Genomic DNA, 23,283 nt, shown 5'->3' with positions numbered 1-23,283 from the left:
CAGGGGAAGGTTGAGCCAGCTCTATAGACAACATTACACCTCCTTCACCCCCCCCCCCGCCAAAAAAACTGCTTTGCTCCACCTAGAATTTTTACGCTGACTATTTGGCCATAATAGTAAAACATTCACCTAGAATTTTAGCAGAGTTTGGCATGGGCGAATCTATAAACATACTGTAGCTATTTGAAAATGAAAGACTATGAAAGAACATACAGGACTTTCCCTTATTTTTCCTCTTTAAATGCTGACAGTAATAATTAAATTTTAATAGTATCCATACTTACTAGAAGCCCTCAGATTGCTCAGAATAACTGTTAGGAAGAGTTAAACACTAGGAATTTGACCTGTGTGCACACCTTGAATCTGCTGGAGTCTCATAAGATAACAGAAGGCAGTGCAATGAAAGAATGGGATGTTTCAGGACATCTCAATGACGTTTTTTATTCAAACATTATATACTCAGCTATCAGCAAGGAAAGAACTGTGATTAGACATACATAGTGAGTGTGATGGATGAATAAAATGCCCTAAGCAACATTCTTCATTTCTTAAAAGTCCACATTCATTTAAATATTCTAGATGCTTTTCATCAGCTTTCACTATTTCTCCTTTTCCAATAAGCCTCATGCATTTAGAAAGTAGTGTATTTAGTATTCTCAGTTTTATTTTCTAAATTACATGCATTTTTCTTTGGCTCTGTGAAGTGACAGCAGGCATAAAAAGAAGCCAGTGTTTATTTTAGCTTTTCCTGACCTACTTTGGCTAATTGTCAGCCACAAGGACATCGCCAACAAAAGTATGACATACATTCGTTGTAATACATGAACACAACCTTATTCATGTAGTATATTTGATATAAAGTGGCTGCAGGGAGGTCTAAAAGGTGGCTGTGAATTGAAATGCTAAAATTATGTTCACCTTTGATTTCCAAGTGCCCTGGACTGGCAAAATGGCAGTACCAGTAAAGGGGGAAACTATTATTTGCAACCACTTCATCCTCCCAATAACAGAAGAGGCTTTCATTATTTTGTCAATTAACTGCTGTTTTGGAAGACATTTGCATAATATCACTTGAATAGTTTTGCTGAATTGCGTTTTAGCATCACAGAAAAAAAGTTGAAAGCAGAGTTATTTAGTCTAATCACTTAACGCTGAGATTGAAGTGTAGGAAACATCTAAAGATGCCTTATTCTGAGTCAGACGGTCTGCTAATCTGTGGATTTCAGCCATACCTGGAGGTGTCAGAAATTGAGCTTAGCATCTTCTGCATGTGAGAAATGTACACCACCACTGTGTTAAGGCCCTTTCCCTGGGTCTACCCATTTGCTCTTATACCAAGTTACCATGACTGATATTTGCCATATGTTCTGCACTTTCCATAGTAAAGTCGCCTGTGTATGCTTTCTTAATGGATCCAGAAATTCCCAAAGTGCAGCCTTCCTGGGATTGGTGTGGGGAAAATGCATATCTGGGTGCTTGCCAGCACAAAAACTTAATGAAAAATGGTGCTAGAGAAAAAGCTATACTACATCTCTTGTCCCTCAAGATTTCTTTACATTAAATTTATGAACTGCTGTTTTAGTACTGCTGCTTTGTTCTATCCCCCACCCCAATAAAGGCAGAAAACCTATTATTCCCATTTTTATGGATAATCTGCAAGATGCAGGGATATCAATCTTTCCATGTGGTGCTTACCAGACCTGTAATGATACTTCATCACATTTCCTTTGTTTCACTACATGCCCTCTGATTTTAAAGAAAATTTGGTGTTGTAATATTCTGTAATCAATGTTAAATCACAATGATGACACAATGTATATTTACATACAGACTATATGTGTTATCCATATGAGCACATCCATCTTCCCACAAATTTTATAAAATAATAATTTACAAGCACCTACCATTAGTGGGTTCCCCTCTCTCTTGCCTCTCAGGTGCCATGCCCTGAGCAGACATCTAGACTGATTTTTCACCCGTAATGCCAAGCAAAAGAGTTGATTGGTGCCTATTAACCTTTAGAAGACCAAGAGCATAAGCTCAAGGAAATCATTTTGTGCAGTACTGCAACGCTTTGAGGATGCTGTCTTCATCCTTCATCTAAAATGTCTGTATTTATTTTCAGGACTGATAAACTGTCAGTCGAATTATGAGGTGCAGGCCTTGAGGTTAATTTATAGAAAAATGCTTCTTTATGGATACAAATAAATCTACTTTTCCAGGCTCTATTTAATGACTTACAGTGTAATCCTGTGCTTTTTTACTTGGAAGTAAATCCCAATGAGTTCAGTAGGATTTATTATCTAGCAGGTGCATATAAGATAGAAGAAGGTAGGTAGCTTTTAAATCTAGAGTGGAAGATGCACATGTTTCAAATCTTTGGCTGTTTTCTGTTCAATTAGGATGTAGTCAAGATAATATAGATCACATTCTTTCACTTTAAAAAAATCCAGCAACAACTACCTATTCCGTTTCTTTGCTGATGTGAACAAGAAGTCAAGGAATAATTTGCCATTTTATCATTTTGTCCTGTAAATTACCTAGATTGCTTCTTTGGTGGGAAGAATTAATAGAATACGCCTGTAGCCCAATCCTAAATAAGGTCTGCTCAGACATTTTCTTGATTTCAGTTCCTAGGAAATGGACTCTAGACAGCAGTCAAAGAAGCCCATAACTGGAAAAATCTATCCTTGAATACTTAGTGTCCATGTACAACATATTTGATATAACCTGGAACTGGGAGGAAAACCTGTGTGGGCATGTGTGGCAGAAAGTTCATGGCTTATCCAAGATACCCATTTTATCTATCTTCTCTTCTGCACAATAATCCCATATTATCTCCTTCTCTCTTCCTATATCTGTGATATTGCACAGCATATGGAGAAAGGATTACATGTCTCCAAGTAGCTAGTACTGATGATTGCTAAATAAAGCCTCCATGTTCAGAAATAACGTACCTTCAATTACCAGATGCTGGGAATAAGATACCTCTCTCATGCCATGCCTGTGAGCTTCCCAAAGGCATCTGCCTGGCCTTTATAAACGGAATGTTGAACTAAATGGTCCCTTGCTATGTTCTGGCAAAGTAATGTATGCTTTCTTCAACAGCAGGGGACCTGAATATCACTTGGCTAACAATAAGACCGGATGAAGGGTGAGGGATGGGAATCTGTGGAAAGGAAGATAGGCGGGGCACACAAGTCCATGAGTATTTGTTAGGATACAGGTCACTTGCTTTTCTACCATTGAAACAACCAACAGAAAATAAGTGGCATAATAATAACAGTAGGGGGAAGAAGAAAGGGCAAATCCACAAACACCTGCATGTCTCAGTCTAGAGTAGAAGACATTTAAGAGGGAAAATGCATCCTTCCTAGCCCAGGCAGCCTACCATAGAAAATAATTGAAACTAGTGGCATTTAGTTCATCATCAAATTGGCTTAGAATTCAGGTGCTGGGCTTTGCAAGTGATGTGAATAACAGTTGTATCTCCAGGTAAGGTAACCATAGAGTAGGGAGAATGAACGACAGCAAAGAACAAAAACAAAAAAACCCCCACACCTTTCATTGTGGCAGTGAAACAGTGGGGAGTTACAAAAGCAGAGTGCCCTTCTAAATAGGCTGCCTACATAGGACTGTGCCCACTGCTAGGTAACGTAGTGAGTGCAGCTTTTGTGTTATGCAAAATATTCCACTAGGATCTTCCCCATGAGTAGCTGCCAAACGCAACAAAAAAAAAAAGTAGATTACATATTTTCCAGAGCTACCCAAATATTTATCTGGACCTTCAAAATGTTTTCCTGGGGATCTACTTTTTTCTGTCCAATGCCTGGTGGAGGAAACAAACAAGACAATTGTTGTAGTCCTTAGTTTGAATATGTGCAGTTGGCCTTCTTTTAAGGGTTCTTGCTTGGAGGATTTCCCAACGCAAGTGCTGTATGTGTAGGAGCGTCTGGAAAATACAAATTCCTTAATGCAACACAGCCTCATATCTGTGCCTACCAGATTATGATAACCAAATAAAATGTAGCTGAGGCTGAGCAACCATGCGCTAACAAGTTATTAGATAATGTGTTTTTCTTTCCAATTACTTACCCATGAAAGGTATATATTGAAATTATTAAAAGTGAATTAATTCAGCTTTCTAATTAAGAAGAAAATTAGGAAGGGGACTGACTTATTTATTCTAGAACTATAGTTAGCCATTTTTAAAATGCACGCCAGGCTAGAGCCTTCCTAATTACTTAGCTCCTGTCACTTTTCATTACCTTGGAAATCATGTTGTTCACATGGTAAAGGTGGAGTAAAATATGTCCTAAAGGGAGGCAGGGGGTAGGCAGGAAAATTGCTTTGGGCAGGCTGTTTATGCAAGTGTTCCATCTACTCCTTATCTGTATTCTGGTCCCAGGAGGGGCTGCATATACGAGTTCAAGGCAATTGGACTTTTATTCCTGTATTCTGCTAGAAAGGCTGTTGGCTTTTATATGGAATAGATCTGAAGGGTTCCAGTTGCAAGCAGAGAACTCACAAACTACGCCAGCCTCTATCAAGCACATTTGGAAACTGTATCTATGTTAACTGATAAAATAATATGTTTAATACAAGAAGGAGAATATTTAAGGATGTTAATGTTTAATTTAAAGGGTATTAAAGTTGGGATTTGGAAAACCGTTATAGGGATATGCAATGAAATTCAACTAAGGGGAAACGAGGAAGTCGTTTTACAAAGTAAATAACTGTTATTTTCAATGAGGTTATGATTTATGTCTGTTATGTTTTGTTTGTTTTATGTTTTTGCTTGTCATTGATATTGTAAAAACTAATAAAATTTTTGCAAGAAATTGGAAACTGTGAAAGGTGAAATGTGCTGGCTGAACACAGTGATTTTAGTTTTTTTATAAATGAAGGAAGACAATCAGGGTTGGCATAATACACCCCATTTACATGTAAGGTAAAGGTAAAGGTACCCCTGCCCATACGGGCCAGTCTTGACAGACTCTGGGGTTGGTGCGCCCATCTCACTCAAGAGGCCGGGGGCCAGCGCTGTCCGGAGACACTTCCGGGTCACGTGGCCAGCGTGACAAAGCTGCATCTGGCGAGCCAGCGCAGCACACAGAAACGGCGTTTACCTTCCCACCAGTAAGCGGTCCCTATTTATCTACTTGCACCCAGGGGTGCTTTCGAACTGCTAGGTTGGCAGGCGCTGGGACCAAGCAGCGGGAGCGCACCCCGCCGCGGGGATTCGAACCGCCGACCTTTCGATCAAGCCCTAGGCGCTGAGGCTTTTACCCACAGCGCCACCCGCGTCCCCCATCATGTAGCACCATGTAAAACATGTAAAACGTTGCTTGCTTACAGTGCCTTCTGTGGCTGTAGAGACCAATACTGGAGAGACATGTTTTGTTGCAGCTGGGGCAGCTGGATGCCTTTTCTCTGCCCCAGCCACAACAAAACATGTCTCTCCAGTATTGGTCTCTACAGCCACCGAAGGCACTGTAACTCTGCAATGGTTTGACTTCACCCCCGAAGGCACACTCTTCCATTGTCTCCCAAGACATACAGATGCCAACCATCTGGTAAGGTTTTTGCCACTTCCACAGTTGTTCTCACGCTGAGGAATCTTAATGGCATTCACCAATATGGTTCCTTGCAGCATGTTTAGCCCACCATGTAAGTGATGAACATTTAAGACAGAATGTAAGACAGAACACTTCCAGTGCGGGAGCAACCTCAGAGCAAGTAGCAAGGATGCTGACTGGTTCGTAATAAGGAAATCTTGATGGATCATCATATCCCAGTCAACATCTCCCAGAGAGAGGGGTGAGATAAAGCATGGAGAGCTTTCTGGTCCTCTTCCTTTCTCCTCTCGTTGCTTGCTTACAAGTAAAGAGACAGCAATATTAGGGAGAATAGCATGGCCTGGATGCTCCTGGCATTGGCAGTAACCCCAGCATGGGGTTAGGTATTGGCAGTTGGTCAATAATACAGACCCCTCATGTCAGACCTGTCTTTCCAGGATGCAAGCAGAGATGTCTAGATCACAAGGGTGTATGTGCCTGTAAATAAAACCTATCTTTCAAGAATGTAATACGTATATTTGTAGAACACAATTCTTTCTCCAATATCCACTAAAATACAGGGTTGTCCAACTTCCAAGAGACTGCGATCTACTCCCACTATAAAAAACTGGCGGTGATTTACCCACTGGATTGACCAAGGTTGTTGAGCTTTTTTTATTAAGTCAAAATTGTTGAGCTTTTTGAGGGAGATCAAAGCGGCTTTTAGGGGGGGTGGGAGGGGTCCCAAGATCTACTGTGATCTACCACAGGCACCCCGCGATCTACCTGTTGGCCATCCCTGCACTAAAACAATGAAAATGGCTCACCCTCTTTTTAAAAACAAGGCAGCATTGTTTAATTTTCCTTCATGATATTATTGGTAAACTGACATAAACAACCTTGCACTTCTGCTTTTGGGTGAGGACATCTGACTGGAATAGGTAGCTGTTTGCATAATGTTTAGCACATCTTCTATCACACTTCACAGTTTCAATATGCTGCAGAGACATTAATGTCATAAGGGCTTTTGCAAGTTAGCAAGTCTGTTTATAGATCAGCCTTTGGTATTGTTAAGTGCCTGCAGCAGGGTGAAATACTTTTCATATACAATGCCCTCCTGTCCCCAAAAGATAGCATAGTCATTGACACTAGCTGTTGGAAATAAAGTTTGTGCTCACTCCCCCTGAAGCTGATGTTTATTACTGTGTTGCCCAGTTGCTTCTGAGCAAAACTTCTGAGTAAAACAAGAAATCGGGCAACAAATTCTTCCTAAGATCTTATCCCCCCATAAAAAGTGCTGTAGGCATCAGATGTATTAAGAATTAAATAACCCTGAGCCCAAAGCATTCACCACAGATGAGCTCTGCCCATTCTGTGCCTCTTTGTGATTTACTGTTCTAGCCTTGGCTAGTGGAAAAGGGGAATTGTGCCACATCTCTGCATGAATGTGAATGTGTCATTCTGTTGAGAAAGAGATGCAGCAGGACAACCCATCTCCAGGGTAAAGTGTTGGTGGTGAACTCCGCTGAAAGGGGTTAGAGGAAGCTTTCTTATACCAGGTCAGACCACAGGTTAATCTAATCCAGTACTGTCTACTCTGACTGCCTATGCATCTCCAGGATCTCAGACAAAGGTATTTCCCATCACCTGCTTAATTGGTCCTTATTTGTTGTTGTTTTTTAAAGTAATGACCCCAGGGATTGAACCTTGGACATTTTACACACAAAGCATGCTCTGTTATCTAACACTAAGTTATAGTATCTAATACTTATCTAATACTAACTCTTACTCTTACTCTTACACACTCCAATAAAAAGTAAGCAGTTTAAGCTTCAACAGGGCTGCGTTACCTCCTATTAATTTCAAATGGAAAACTATCCCTTTAATATTGTTATACAGTGGTACCTCTGGTTATGAACTTAATTCATTCCGGAGGTCCATTCTTAACCTGAAACTGTTCTTAACCTGAGGTACCACTTTAGCTAATGGGGCCTCCTGCTGCCGCCGCACCACCACTGCACTATTTCTGTTCTCATCCTGAGGTAAAGTTCTTAACCCAAGGTACTACTTCCGGGTTAGCGGAGTCTGTAACCCGAAGTGTTTCTAACCCGAAGTGTTTCTAACCCGAGGTGGTGATTAGAGTTTCAGTCCCAGACTGTGGGAACATTGGGCTGAATATCTGCTTGACAATGAAGCTCCCTGGGTAACCTTGGGCCACCTTGAGTTTCTCAGAAGAAAGGTGGGATATAAATGTATAATTACTGGAAATTGGAGAATGCTGTCTTGAACTAACACATCCCTTCCCAAAGCCTCTTATTTGAAAACAGACTGTAAAGTTAACTTTAAAAGGCTTTTGGTTAAGCTAACAAATGTGAAGACTTAAGTAATATTTAGCACATGATGATTTTTTTTAAAAATACAATTTGCACCTAAGTTTGGGATGGAGACATCTTAAAAAATATAAATAGGTTTAGAATTTATATATATATATGAATTGTGACCTGTTATTAACTTTTTCTGAGCCAGACAGAAAATTGAATGCAAACTGGGGAACAGTGCTTAATGACAGTGACATTTCCTGACAGAGCAATTCTTTGCATATCAACTGTGCTAATTATGCTTGAGCAGACAGCAGCAGTTTAACCCATTCACCAAAGGACATTTCCTTTTGCAAAGCTTGTGATCCAAACTTTCATTTAGATAGAGGACTTCTCTGGCACATTACAATTTAAGGGCAAAATAAAATTTAAAGTGATAAATGAAAGCCTGAGCAGTATCTTGATATGTTGTGTATCCCCACGAAGAGACTGAAGAAGAGCAGGTTTGGAAAGGCCCCTGTCCTCACCTGAAAAGGGTGGAGGTGAGTCTCCCTCATGCCTTATAAATTCTAGGAGGGATGGTGCAACTGATTAAGTCAAGGAGATGATAAATGCCTGGTTGAGAGGGAAGTGGTCTCTAGCTACCTAAAAGTAACTGCAATGTGACCTTTCCTGAGAAACTCTTCTACAGACCCAGAAGATCTAAATACAGTGGTACCTCGGGTTAAGAACTTAATTCGTTCTGGAGGTCCATTCTTAACCTGAAACTGTTCTTAACCTGAAGCACTACTTTAGCTAATGGGCCTCCTGCTGCCACCACACCGCCACGGCACAATTTCTGTTCTCATCCTGAAGCAAAGTTCTTAACCCGAGGTACTATTTCTGGGTTAGTGGAGTCTGTAACCTGAAGCATCTGTAACCCAATGTACCACTGTAGCTTTAGGCTGGTCACAAATGGACAAGTTTCTTGAGGAGGTGTTTGCTGACCCGATCCAGACACTCTCGGACAAGACTGTTTTTTCTGTATCCATTTCAGTTGGGGTCCAAGCCTGGATTCACTGCTAAAGCTGCCTTAATTGCCCTGTATGATGATCTGTGTAAGGTGAAAAACTTCCCCTGAAGTTGCAGGTTTGTAGCTTGAGGTGCTTCTGGAACTATTACAGTACTGTCACTATAGGAAAAACTCAATTCTTCTTGAAAGTTTTCTTTTAGAGCAACTGTCCAAGTTGTGTGCGGAGGGGGGTACTGCTTTGCAGTGGTTTTGGTTCTGTTTGGACAGTCAACTCCAGCTGGTGCTGTGCAGTTCCGCCTACTATTTAACATCCATATGAAATCGCTGAGTGAGGTCACTTTGAGTTTTGGAGTGTGTCGCTAGCCTACATTTGTCCCTGGTTAACAGAATAATAGAAAGTTAAATTCAAAGTATAGCATCTAATTGTGCTATCATTTCCTAGCCTCATACCATTGAAACTTACTAGAAAAGATCTCCTAAACGCACAAAGTATAAATAACTGTGACACTGGCAGACATTTCGGTTGGCCAAGGGTGTGAGAGAAGCAACACACACAAAAATATTCAGCATCCTTCCTGTCATCACCAACATCAACTTAAAACCTTGATATAATCGAAACACAGTTTAATTGCATGAGAGAAAATGTCATTCACAGTCAAGAGGCATCGAGTCATCACTTTCACACAAGTTGTCAGTTCAGTTTAGTCTGTGTTGAATTTACGATAGACTATAGCAAAAGAACTTGTCATCAAATATCTGCAAAGGTCTTCACAAAGGTTAACCTAAAATCCAGAAGTTATCTTTATTGCAATAATTTCAGTATGCTGATGAGGACGCCAATGACTTGGAAAGTAACCAAAGTTCTCAGAGGCAAAAGGCCATCATGCGGTCCAGTGAACAATTAGACCATGAAAACATTTTGTATGGAAGACTCACTTTTTGTAAACTTGATATCACTTACATGACTGAACAACAGATGGAGCTTCAACATTCAGATGTACATGTCATAAATATTATAGAAAGCTTATGGTAGTGGCATAGCTGGAGTATATTCTTTATGTTGGACAAAAATTAAACATGAATTAAAGCTGTTTCTGTTAAAACAAATTATTGAAATGTGAAAGTGATATGCATTGCGTCCATGATTTCTCCCATTCTGTCTTACATTGTGGTGGTGGTAGAATATTCTGTGTTATAATTGTATCATCATATGGCAACCTAGAGGGTTGAGTTTCCCAATGGAGAATGAAAAAAATTCAACTTTTTTCAGTAAGTCTTGTTATCATTTAGAAATAAAACTCAAATTTACATGATTGTGCATAATAGAGAGTGGAATAAACAATATATTTACTTAAAGGAAGATTTCCTCCCCCCCCAAAAAATAATAATAATAATAATAATAATAATAATAATAATAATAATGAAGGAAGAGCCAAGAAAAGTGTTTCTGTTTGGGCTGTCAATAAATAAGACACTTAATAGGTAAATTGCAGAAACAAATATACTGTGCATTACTTATCCTTTTAAGGAAAATAATAAGGCTGGCATCAGGAGGTAACTTGTGTACAATTCACAGTATTAGTTTAGGTGTGATAGTGCTTTGTTTTTCACATGACAACCTGCCACTGATTTCACTGCTTGTTTTACAGTAGATGCTGTTCCTGCAGTCTCCACCCTTTCCACTTTTATGGATCATTCTTACTCTGTTCCAGCTTACATCTCTTTGTTACAAGATAATCTTGTAAGAAAGAGGCAGCCTCTGACATCTATGATAATAGCTGTACTCAAGCATGCAGCTGATTGATCTCTGAAACTAGTAACAAAACTCCATTCAGTGTTCTAAAAATTGATCATATGAGTTAGTTTTGAATAATGGTATAAACTATACACAATTAGGAAGACTTGTTTTGCTCATAATATGTTGTTCAGTCTTTATTTGTGGTCTTCATAATAAAGAATATAATACTAAACAAAGCAAAGATCTACTCTTTTATTGTTAATTTAACACAGTGGTTAATACTTGTGGATTTTGTTGCCTGCCTCTTTATATGGATGTCTCATCATGCAGAATATTAAACTGGCTGGCATCATATACAAACAAATGAAGTGAAAATCTTCCAGTTTCTTGGACGCTTATTAGGCAGGTTTGTAGTCTCAGGCATTTGTACTGTAGGCAAGTGTTATTCAGTGGTAGAGAATGTATATTTTAAATGTGATTTCCATCACATTTTCCAAATTTTACCATCTAAGCAAAGCATAAATTTTGTTGCTCATAGAGTAAAATTACATCAGTGATATCAACAAAAAAAGAAAACAGACATCCCCAGTACTGTGACTGAGAAATATATATTTATTCACAAAATATGAACAGTCCTGACTTCTTAAAATTCATGATCTCTCACTAACTATAGTGCATGGGAAGCAGTAAATTTTCCAAGCAGAAAATTGGTGTTAGATTAAAATTTACTAACTGAATTGGAAGTTGATAAGAAATGCAAGTTCTCATTATCATTCTAATTAATTAGGTTGCAAAGATGGTCCCTTTGCCAATATGGGAGCCAATGAGGAAAGTACTGCACATTCTTCTTCCATTATTCATTATAGGCTTTATAATAAAATTTTATAATAAAAAAAAATTATAATAAAAATTTAAATGTGTTTTTGCAAATGGATGGCTCTGCTTCAGAACTTCTCATTGAGCTCATTCACATGGTACAGTAAGCCAAACTATGGCTTATGGAGTCTGTGGGATCAGACTAATGTCCACTTAGCATCCTTTTCATGAATTGGCAGGTATAAGGTGGCCAATTGAGAAGACCATATTCTACCTCCTGCCCATGTTTGACCGAGGTGAAGCCTAATGTTTTGCAGCAGCATGCTGCACTGGAGGTTCAGAAGTGAAAGGAAGTCTCTTTCAAAGAACATTGCTTATCACTGCTAGTTTTCTCCTTGATTGAGTTATCCTTCTAGATAACCTTATGTTACCACAGAACACAACTTGAAGACGACTAAGACTGTAACTGGCTTGTTGGTTGATGAAAAATGTAGTTGTGCAGGCTGATCTCCCAAGTGAAAATAATCACTGGAAATATGCCATAGCTTGCTTCTTTAAGTTGTTTGAAGTTGTCGTTTATTGGATATCTTGAGTACAGATTAATTAAGAAAACTTAGGCATTGTTGATGTCCACTGGATTGACAGAGAAGGCAAAAATAGACTTAATTATCTTCCAAAATCTGCATTTGTATTTGAACACTGTAATTAAGTCATCATTTCATTAGTGGAACATCAGTGATATAACTTTTAATTGTGCATTGAGAATTTCTTTGCTTTGGCTGTCTTTAAAAAGGAATTCTTGATTAGCTGTTTCCCTCACTGTACAGCTGCCCAGGTTTTCTCTCTGCTGTGCTAATGAGCTCAGCCGCTTTCTCCTCTTCACAGGCTCAGAGAGTCCACCGAGGAGTTCCACTTCTTAACTTACCAGCATGACCGCCAATTTTGCTTGTCTTCCCCATGCTGCTCTGGAAACATGTGAAATAGGAAGATCACCTTGATGGGGTCTATGCTAAGTTTATTTCTCACAACAGTGAAACCACTGCCAGGGAGACATCAGCACTAGTCATACTGCTTCCCCATTCATATGGTCACTCCATTAGGTATGTTACCAGAGGAGTATAGGAAGCAATGGCCATGCTTGCATGGGAGCTATTCCTTGGGCTCTTTCATCAAAAGTAGCCTGCACAATTTGTGGCCCACCAAGCTGAAGCAGCCTACCAGCCACACATTTTTTTAATGATTTGTAGCAGCATCTACATGCATCTCAATAAGTTTGTTCTCTGGGTACCTTGCAAACAATAACATGTTAATCTGCAACCTCTTCTTATGCACCACAATTCCCTTTAAAAATAACCTAAGTTCCAACTCCAAGAGCTCTTAATTACAAATTTAGATGCAACATCACTTATGGATTATTCATGAACTTCTGCTGGGCTTCCCAATGTTTCCTTCTCAAAAATTTCATCCTATACCTCCAATATTTGTTAGAGGGATTTGCAGATTAAGAGCAGGGAGTATATTTATTACAAAAAGTACCATCCTTGTGTGCTAGGAAATTTCATTCAAACATGATTGAAACACAGATTTATATTACAACAACAACAACAACAACAACAACAACTTAAAAAACCAGGCAAGGAGATAACTTGCTACTCCAAACTGGGAAAAACCAGTTAGAAAACTCACATTAAATTCACTGTTCAGCAGGCCAACATAACTTGTGACATGCCAAGCTGAAAATAGTCCACCTCTGATGTATTATCAATTCTCACACACCCTATTTCTGTGGTCCCAGGAAAGAAAGTATCAAGTTATGTTTTTTCTTCATATATGAATCCTGAGCTACATCTTGGTGAGTCACAAATTGTGTAAGTCTGGTCTAGAGCTACTTGGAAGTTAGGCAAGCTTAAGTAACACTGATGGAAGGGATTGTCGAATCAGTGTGAAGGACACCTGAATAGTGGAAGTGATGAGTCAAGGTGCCAGAATGGTGCTTGATTATTCCAGAAACTGATGGAGTATAAAGATTATTGCCGTTGAAAGAACCAGACTACGAAATAGATGGATTTTGTCAGGGAACTGATTTGTAAATCTGGGGGACTGTCCCCAGGAAATGGGGACGTCTGGTAACCTTAGTGTAAAACACTCTTATATCACTATAGTAGTCATGATTCTTCACCACTCCCTGTCAAATAATCCTGGTAACTAGTTTGTGAAGGGTGTTGGGAATTTTAGCTCTGTGGAGGCTGATTGAAAAAGAAGCACTTCATAATTAAAAAGGCTATTTCTGCAGAGGGGTGTGTGTCACATGTTTTGAATTCTTCCTCATATTGAGGTGTACATGGATTGCCACATATTCTGAATTTTCCTCAAATCGAGAAGGTCTTGTATGTGGGGCATGGCATGTAGGAAGAAGGGTAGGCTAGAGCCCCATGCACAAAAGAGTTCCTCATGTAGGGATCATTAGATTCTGAAGTGACAGAGTCCTAGAAGACATGTGCCATGTTTTCTGAATGTTTGCATTTGCTGTTAGATTTGGACCTGACCTTGATAGGTTAAATGCAGCAGGTTGTCAAAAGCTTTGATCTGTAAAACCATGCAAAGCTACATTTTTCCTGTTGGAAAGCCCCAACCACGATTCCCTGATAACCTCACCATTCACGGATTATATTTCTGATTAACTTGTGACAAATTGAACAATAAATGTCTAAAAATAGCTACTTTAATTCTATCTATAAATAGTAAGGGGGAACATAATGGATCAAGTCACTATATTAACTACCTCTCAGAAATTCTGAGTACACAGCAATTTATATTGCAGTGCAATTCAAGTGCTGGCAAATAAAATTATAGCTGTAATAAAAGAAAACTTTTCCAGTATACAAAGCTAATGATATTTCTGGTAATTAAGATACCAAATAGTCTGATCACTGCTGTTTTCTAAAATACAGTAGAACTGGTGGATGGATTTTTTTTGTCTCTTCTTTTTTTCTTTGTGAGTGAATGGATAATAGGCTCACAATTTAAGCTGGAAAATAAACTTGTGTTAGAAGGTTCTTAATTATTTGTCCATTTGGAACACAATTAAAATGTGGCTGATTGGTTAGCATTCACAAGATTTAAATGAAAACTCAAGTAATCTTTTTAAATTGGATAGTCAATATTTGCTGTGTAATGTTGCTAATACCAGCCAATGCTCATCGAAAACTTGGCTTCAGGTTTACAAACTGAAAGAGCCATTGTTCATTTTAATCATCAGCTGCACCATTTGTAAGGTATGTTGTTATGTTATTGTAGCCTATTACTTAACTCAGCCAGTAACATTATGTGTATTGTTGGATGATACACGCAGTTTGCTTTTTACTAAAAAATAGTTTGTTTTGTGTAAGTACCTAATGCTTTGAAATAAAGCCAATATTCTTTAACTGTTGAGTTGACCTAGAGACAAGTTGATTGGTCTCTTTCAAACTTAATGTCTGTCCTACTGAGCTTCAAGCGCTGAATGTGACAGAATGGGTAGCCGAGTGTAAACGAACACCTTCCCAGTGGAACCATATCTTTGAAGATGTGAATGTTGGGACTTACACATGGCTGGGCATACAGCAAAACAGGCATTGGGAGAACATCCAGAAGACCAAAGGTTCCCCACACCCGCATTAAAAGAATATAAAAATGGTAGCTGCTGTATCATGAAAAAAGGAGGAAAGCAATAAGGCAGCCATAAGAGCAGTGAACTGATGCATCTCTCTCTCTCTGAGTGTCAGAACAGATGGTTAATGTGAGAGGACCTCTTACAAGATCAGACGATGTATGAGGGAGTGAAGTTGAGCTGGGATCCATGACAGTCTGTTGTTGGCCCAAAGTATTGGCCTGTTAAAAGTTGGAATTGGGTACCCATTTCCTGCAGTTAGTTAGTTTTGGGTTGGAAAAATTATGAAAACAGGATTCTATCATTAAAGCTTGCAGAAGTTCCCACATTCTGTAAAGTCTCGTTCTACTCATATTATTAGGTGGGCCGTTCCTCATTATCTGTAGTAATTTATGTTCATGCACTGAATTGTGACTGAATTATGGAATTGGCCTGATAACATATGATATGAATACATCCACTGGAATAAAAGCACAGCGTATATATTCCCTCCCCCAAGATTTATACAGACATACAGACTTTGATAAAACCTGAAGAAACTGCTGATCTATTTGAAATTAAAGGTATAATTCTGACCATCTCACTAGCTTCAGTGGAATGCTCACTAATGTCCTCAAACATGCATATGAATTGTAAGCATAAAACATTTCCCCCACCAAAATTCAAGTGATTTGAGGTATTGGTTAGCATTCTTTAAGTGTATATATTACATTGAGGTTCCTGGAAAGGGTCAGCCTTACCAGACAGTCAGGTGAAGCAGCCTTCTTCTGGTGACACCATAGCTGGGGAATAGATGAAGACAGATATTGGTGCTTGAAAATTGCCACAATGCCTTTCAACATATTGCCTTCAGTGAGCTCCATTTTGTGCAGGAAAATGTTTTGCAGTAGCAGTGTTCATAATTCAAGCTTCAAGTGCCTCACACAGGAGCTATAGTATTTGAATTATGGCCAGTTCTTCCAGCAAGGCACATCCTTACTGGTGGGTGAAACCCACACAGTGGGCCTTCGAGGACCATACTGCTGCAGCTGACGTAGATGGGACAGAACATCAGCTAGGTCAGGGCTGTGCAGATGCACTGATGGAGCCAGTCCAACAGTACTTCAGCTTAGCCCCACACGCACCTTGCTTCCCCACTCCCTGTTCAGATAAACTGCAGTGACACCAGTGTTGAGGGGTTGACTCCACCTGACCACACTGACTGCTAGTGCCTACCTAAACTGATTGGACATATTAATCTCCCCTTGGGCTTCACAAGAGGTATGTTTAAAGCACCTGGCTTAAAAATCAGATTATTTAGGTCTATAGAAAACTGCTATACTTTTTGCTCTGTGCATCCAAGCGCCCTTAATCCTCCCTCACTTTTAGATTTACTTTCAGACACTTCTTCAATATGTAGCATGCATAAAGTATTGACTAAAATGGCTAGATTGCATTTTCCAAGTTCTGACTTTTCCCTTCATTTTCAAAGGTTTGAGTTTCTTAATTTGCCTAATTAGGAGTATTTTTTTGTTTTTGTTTCATTACTGCATGTTTCAGCTCCAACTTAATCAGCTTTCACTCCTCATACCAATTAAATCATCATATGCAGGGCACCAGCTCAACTTCAGCAATTAGAGAACAATCGTCTAAGCACTTAAGGCTTGTCTGCTCAAAATAAGGTCACAAGAATGGACAGATGACCTTTAGGAAATATTACTTTACAATTAAAGTACTATGATGAATTCAAAACTATGATTACTCACTTATATTTCAGTTCCGTAGAATGACAGGCTGCATGTGTATCTTTTCAGTGGCTTTTAAAATACTACAGAAAAGTCCACTAGCTCAGTTTCATTCCTAACAATTTATCTGTGAAGTACAACTGGTTTCCAATATGCACATAAACATGACCTTTTCAACTAGTGTGGATATTTGCCTTTTAATGCTCTACCCAGAGCAATGAATACTGTTCTATGCAGCACAGATCAGTCTTTAATGTTTCAACAGAAAACAATTAACAACTACAAAAAACAATAATCACAATAACAATAAATCTAATTTAACACATGATGAACAAGATAAAAAATTTGGCATGTGCTTTGACAGCTGCCAAAGCAAATCTTGTCATAGGTAAAAGGGCTGCTTTATTACTAGAAGCCAACAAGAAATCATTTTTCTCCCACCCAGCTCAGCAGTGGCGTAGCGTGGGGGGTGCAGGGGGGCCCGGCCGCACCGGGCGCAACATTGGGGGGGGGGCGCTCGCACTCGCAGTGCTAAAATCAGTGCTAAAATCCACGGGTTAGGGGGCGCAAATTACTTGCCTTGCCCTGGGTGCTGACAACCCACGCTACGCCACTGCAGCTCAGACTTTCAGACTCAGACTCAGAAAGTTGGCTTTCCCCTCAAGAAGTGGGTCTAAAAATACTGTCCTGAGCAATGAATTACACTTCAGTCACTTGTCCAGTACCCAGACTTGGCAAGAGTAGGATTTAACAGAAAGGAGTAGAACCCTTTTACACTTATTTCTTCCACAAAATACAGCGGAGTAGCCTTTGGCCACGTTATGTCATCTCCCTCCCAGTTTTGCAGGGGCTCCCCTCCTGAAAAAAATGTGTATCTCCGCAATCCATCTGCCCTAGTACCCAAAAGACAATAGTCCATTTAACCTAGATGAAAAGATAATGTAGTTTTAGGAATTTTAACTTTCCAGTCAATATATCAATTCAGGTTGTGCATGAGACTGGGGTCTGAGATACCGTATTTTTTGCTCTATAAGACTCACTTTTTCCCTCCTAAAAAGCAAGGGGAAATGTGTGTGCGTCTTATGGAGCGAATGCAGGCTGCGCAGCTATCCCAGAAGCCAGAACAGCAAAAGGGATTGCTGCTTTCACTGCGCAGCGATCCCTCTTGCTGTTCTGGCTTCTGAGATTCAGAATATTTTTTTTCTTGTTTTCCTCCTCCAAAAACTAGGTGTGTCTTGTGGTCTGGTGTGTCTTATAGAGCGAAAAATACGGTACTTTCTTCACAGTGGAGTTGCAGAATTCTCTCATTTCCCTTACCTGTATCTGGATTCAGATGTGTTATGCAGCAAGAAACTTGTTCCATGAGAAAACACTGCTTGCCAAACCTCTTTAGGATTGAAGCTATATGCTTGGACTAATGGCTTAATGGTTAATAGATTTTCATTTATTTTAGAACTGAGTGGTGGGGATGGGCTCTTTTAGCAGTTCCATATTTTTTTCCAAATGTTCTCTTCAACTACAGGACCAGTTTGGTTCAAAACATGGTGTAGTTGTTCAAACGATGTGATGAATGCTAACTAGGATTGTCATCATTGTTTGTATGCCCATGGTTGCAAGGGGAGTGTGTTAGCACTAACTGTGGTTACTGTCAATGGACATAACATTATGCAACAGTTATATATGTGGAATATGTGCGGGAGAGAAGGAAACTTGTAGCAGCACAGTGGTTGGAGTATGAAAACATTTTGGGCTTTAACAATTCTTGTCTTTTGGGCTTCCACTCTACACACATTCACAAATGAGCACGAGACTATAATTTGAAAACTAGGCACACAACTATATCCCTTACAAATGAGTCTATTAGTTTTACAATTAAGTCTGAGAGTGAGCCCAATTTAATATAATGGAATTTACCTCTTAGAAATACAACTATAAGAAAATAAGAAAATATAAACTAAATTCACAAGATTGATTATAATTCTGATTTATTTATTTTTGCAATTACAGTGAAATAATAAACTGGGAGGATGGGCTTACCCATATAGTTGTTAAATCATTTAAATATTCTCTCCAGAACGTGGGAACTATTTGCAGATAGTGTTTCCCCAAGCTGGAGAAATACCTGAAGGATCACACATTTCTTTAATGCTGTAAAATGGGTTTTGGATAAAGTTCTTCTAAGTTACCAAGCCCACAGAAAAGTTAAGAACTTGAGGAAGTGAAGACAATGGTGTGGGCAAAGTTTTTCAAATGCTAGTAAGGGGGGAAAGCAGTACTTATCTGGGAGTGCTCACTCAGCCTTATCAACACCTTCAGTTGCATATTGGGGCAGTGCTCCACTTATGTGGAGAGATACATCAGATATAATGTGAGGAAACAGCAGAAAGAATTCAAGGATTAGAAAATACTGATTTTCTATAATGTGAAGAATATGGCAATTTTTATTTAATTCTGGCACTATTATGCTTAAAATTCTACAAGGCAGGCTTAAGCAGTATGTGGACCAAGAACTCCCAGAAGTGCAAGCTGGATTTCGAAGGGGCAGAGGAACCAGAGACCAAATTGCAAACATGCGCTGGATTATGGAGAAAGCTAGAGAGTTCCAGAAAAACATCTACTTCCCTGGAAAAGACCCTGATGTTGGGAAAGATTGAGGACACAAGGAGAAGGGGACGACAGAAGACGAGATGGTTGGATAGTGTTCTCGAAGCTACTAACATGAGTTTGACCAAGCTGTGGGAGGCAGTGGAAGACAGGAGTGCCTGGCGTGCTCTGGTCCATGGGGTCACGAAGAGTCGGACAAGACGAAACGACAACAAATATACTACAGTGTAGTTGAAAAAATACAGCATTGCAGAAATGAATATGAAACTCTATAGCATTTAATGGGGGGGGGTAAACAAGTTGCAAATAATTGTGATATATGTTTCTCCAGGTATCTCTTTGTGTTGCTTGAACATTATCCAGTATGTGAAGAAATCAACTCGAAATAGCATTATTTTATAGATAATGGAAAGGGTGAGGATTGTTGCTCTCATAAATAAGGGAAAGGGAACATGACAACAATGGTTGAATGTTTTTCTTTTGAATGGCAATACTGCTTGAGAACATATAATAAATCATCCATCACGTTCCTCCTATTTTATTATCAAACAAGCTAGAAATAAGTTGATTCGTCATGAGTTATGGCATTCATTCCACAAACAAGAATGTAGGAAATTCATTTCTCCAGAGGAAAAGATAAAAAATCATTAGGGAAATATGTAGGCTGTTCAATCAAAATGATTATATTGTATGAAAGTGAAAACAAGCTTTGACAGAGAGTCATTTTGATTTATGGTTTAAATGTCCTTGGTAAATAAAAGCAGTTATGTATGTATGCATTTTGAAATTAGTATTTCCTAGGTGAAAAACATGCAGCAAACTATAATTACTTCTTCTGAATTTCAAGAGGGGAATAGGGAAATACAGTTATTTAAATTTAAGATTGATTCATGTGACAGCAGGATCAATAAAACATGTTGAACAACATTTTGATTCTGCTGAGGTCAATGGTACATTAACATTTACTGAAAAAGAAACAAAATTTTACACACCTAAAGTTTTAACCACACGGAAAGTTCCTCGGCATAAATAAAATATAATAGGGCACTTTCAAGAAGTGACAATTACATTTTTCAATTAAATTGTAAATGAAATTTACAAATAAAAGATTTGTATAGAACATTGATAGACAACTTCTGTATTCTCTGTGATAAAAATTGTAGTTGTCTTCTGCAGCATTCTCCACAAGAGCACAAACTTCAGAGTGTTCTCAGTCAGATAAATTGGCTTAGAGCTGCTCTTGAACAAAAGAGACACAACATATCATTGGGTAAAATTGAGGGCAGCTGATCTGTATCCAGTTCTTCATACAAGCACACTAACCTTTCTCAGAATCTTGCTTTGCTATTTCTTTCTGCTCTTCTCCTTCACTAGTCCTCCATCTGTGTGTTTTCCTCTGCTGCTTATAAAGCAGAAACAGCCCGTCCCATACCTCTTCTTTTCCACCCCCTTCAGTACATCTGAGGTTGCTTTCAAACAGCTGGTGTGGGCAGGTAGCCAAACTACCTTGGCATCTCCCCTAGCCTCATCACACCCCACTTTAAGATCTTCACAGTTAGGAACCACATGTGCTCACATATACAAACTTGAAAACAGATAAAATATTAAAAATGTGGAATATTCATTTTTCTTACAACTTGATGACCTTCCCCCCTTAAAGGTGAGTCTGTGGGCAGACTTTTTAAACACACCTGTTGTTAGGGCATTAAAGTCAGCTACTCCTGTTTCAAGGGGCTTGGCTCCAGTCTGTGGGCCAGGAGTTGACCATCTCTGGTATAGAATGTGTTTATCTTGTCACAACTGAAACAAGCCAGTAGCCACCATTCAAGGGAGTACACACAATACTGAATATCTATTAAAGTATTTCATGATAAAAGCACACTAAAGACAAAGTATAGCGTTAATTTTTTAAAAAATCAGATCCACAAGTCAGCTTAAAAAAGCATGGTTTGGATCCAGCCTTAATCGTGCTTGGAATAGAACCACTGAAATCAATGGATCATAAGTTACTCATGACTAACCAACCCATTGATTATTCTCAATGAGCCCAGAACTAATTCCTAGATGGCATGAATTAAGACTCAGGGAGGAGAGATGGGTAAGTTGAACCTTTCTAAAAGGGATATTCTTCCCCTTCCTAAAAATTACTATCACATTTCAGTAGAGCTGTGCTTCTCTTGTTTGATAATAACTACAGATGATACTTCTGTAGGCCAAGTGTTCACGGAGAAGAACTTTGATCTGGGGGCTCTTTGATATTACAGAAACCAGTTCTAACACATTTTGATTAATTAATTAATTTTCTTTAATTTATATGGCTGGGCATGACCCATAGCTGTCAACGTTTCCCTTTTTTTAAGAGAAATTCCCTTATTCCGAATAGAATTCCTCGCAAGAAAAGGGAAAAGTTGACAGCTATGGCATGATCTGTGCACACTTTAAAAGCAATGGAGGCATTGTTTTAAAAAACCAGTACACTTTAAAACAACTGTTTTTCTGTTGCATAAATTGTTCCGAGTGTCAGTGACCAGGTTGTCTTAACATTCAAATACGTATTGCCTGAGTTATGAGAGGTTTTTTTTAAGGATCTGGTGCTTTCTAACTTAGTAGCAAAATAAATATATGTGCAGTGTCATGTTGGTTGTATCTTGGAAGAGATAGGCATTAAGCTTGCATGCATTTCTAAACCTCTCACTCTCCGTTTTCAGAAAGAGGCACTTGTAAAAAGATGAAAGAGACACAAGCACAGTTCGGTATGTAGGAGGCCCTTGTGTATGTGTATTGTAGCCAGCCACATCTAAGGGCCATTCCTCCTGTTATTTTGCATCACGAGAGCTCTTTCCAATGCATTGTGTCAGAAATCCCACTGAGCTAATCCAAATCTTTATTATGGTCATAGACCAGCATAAGATAAAAGCACCTTCATGAATAAATAAAATATACTAGATAGGCAGTAAGCTAACTTACTGTAGAGGGTACACATACTCATACTCTTGGATACAGTAGACCAACATAAGATAAAAACACATAAAACTTGTAAAACAAACCCTCGGTTTTAGACCTACTGTGTGGCTAGATATTGTGCTGCTATGATTGACATACATCAGAGGATGGTGTGTCCAATTGAGCCCTATCTCCTGGCATTTGAGGCAAAATACTCAAACGAGCTGTGTACACACTCTTGTTTACTCTGCATCCAGTGTGCTCCTGCTGTTGATTTACAAAGGGGTTTCACACAACATTAGCCACAACCCATATCTATCCTGTATCTATCCTGTTGTTTCTTACGAAACCCTGAGTGGAATTCAACAATGAGCTCTTCCAGTCATTCCATCTGTGCAAGCACTGCAGCTTGCCAAATGGAATGATTTCTCCTCTCCACACACTGTTCTGGAAGTTCTCCTGAAAGCCCCTTGTTGAGCAGAAAACCTTGTGCAGAGCTTATGGGGCTGGTTAGTTGAATCCCACCCACTGTGTTTTGATTCATTTCCCCACAGACCAGCTTCTATCCTAATTGGGGGGTGGGGGAGAACAAACTAGCTGCCCATTAAGCAGGTAACATGTGTGTAGCCATTGTGTCTAGAGCAGGGGTGGGTTATCTTTTTTAACCTAGAGCCACAAATACCCCCAGGGAAAATTTGGCCTCAGGCTTGAGGTATCTCACCCCTCTTCTGGTGAATTGATGGAGCACTTACCATGCTGATTGCAGTGAGTAGAACTGGAGACCTCTGAAAATAATCTCTGAACTGTAGTTTGCTTTACTGTCTCATGTTCTCTGTATTAGATCTGAAGAACAGCTGTAGTGTTACAACCTGCCAGACTGCACAGATTTCTATTCAGTATGCACTATCCTGGCCAACATGT

The 23,283-nt window shown here is 39.2% G+C and overlaps 1 protein-coding gene across 18 annotated transcripts in view; it reads left to right on the top strand.

Moving 5' to 3' along the window:
- The window catches only part of MAGI2 (membrane associated guanylate kinase, WW and PDZ domain containing 2), a 618,960-nt gene that overhangs the window by 184,190 nt on the left and 411,487 nt on the right, over positions 1-23,283 (top strand). The gene's annotated exons all lie outside the window — the stretch shown is intronic.

The sequence above is a fragment of the Podarcis erhardii genome (genome assembly GCF_964252035.2).
Source record: "Podarcis erhardii genome assembly, chromosome: 10".
NCBI lineage: Eukaryota > Metazoa > Chordata > Lepidosauria > Squamata > Lacertidae > Podarcis > Podarcis erhardii.
This window is presented reverse-complemented; position numbering and strand designations above follow the sequence as displayed.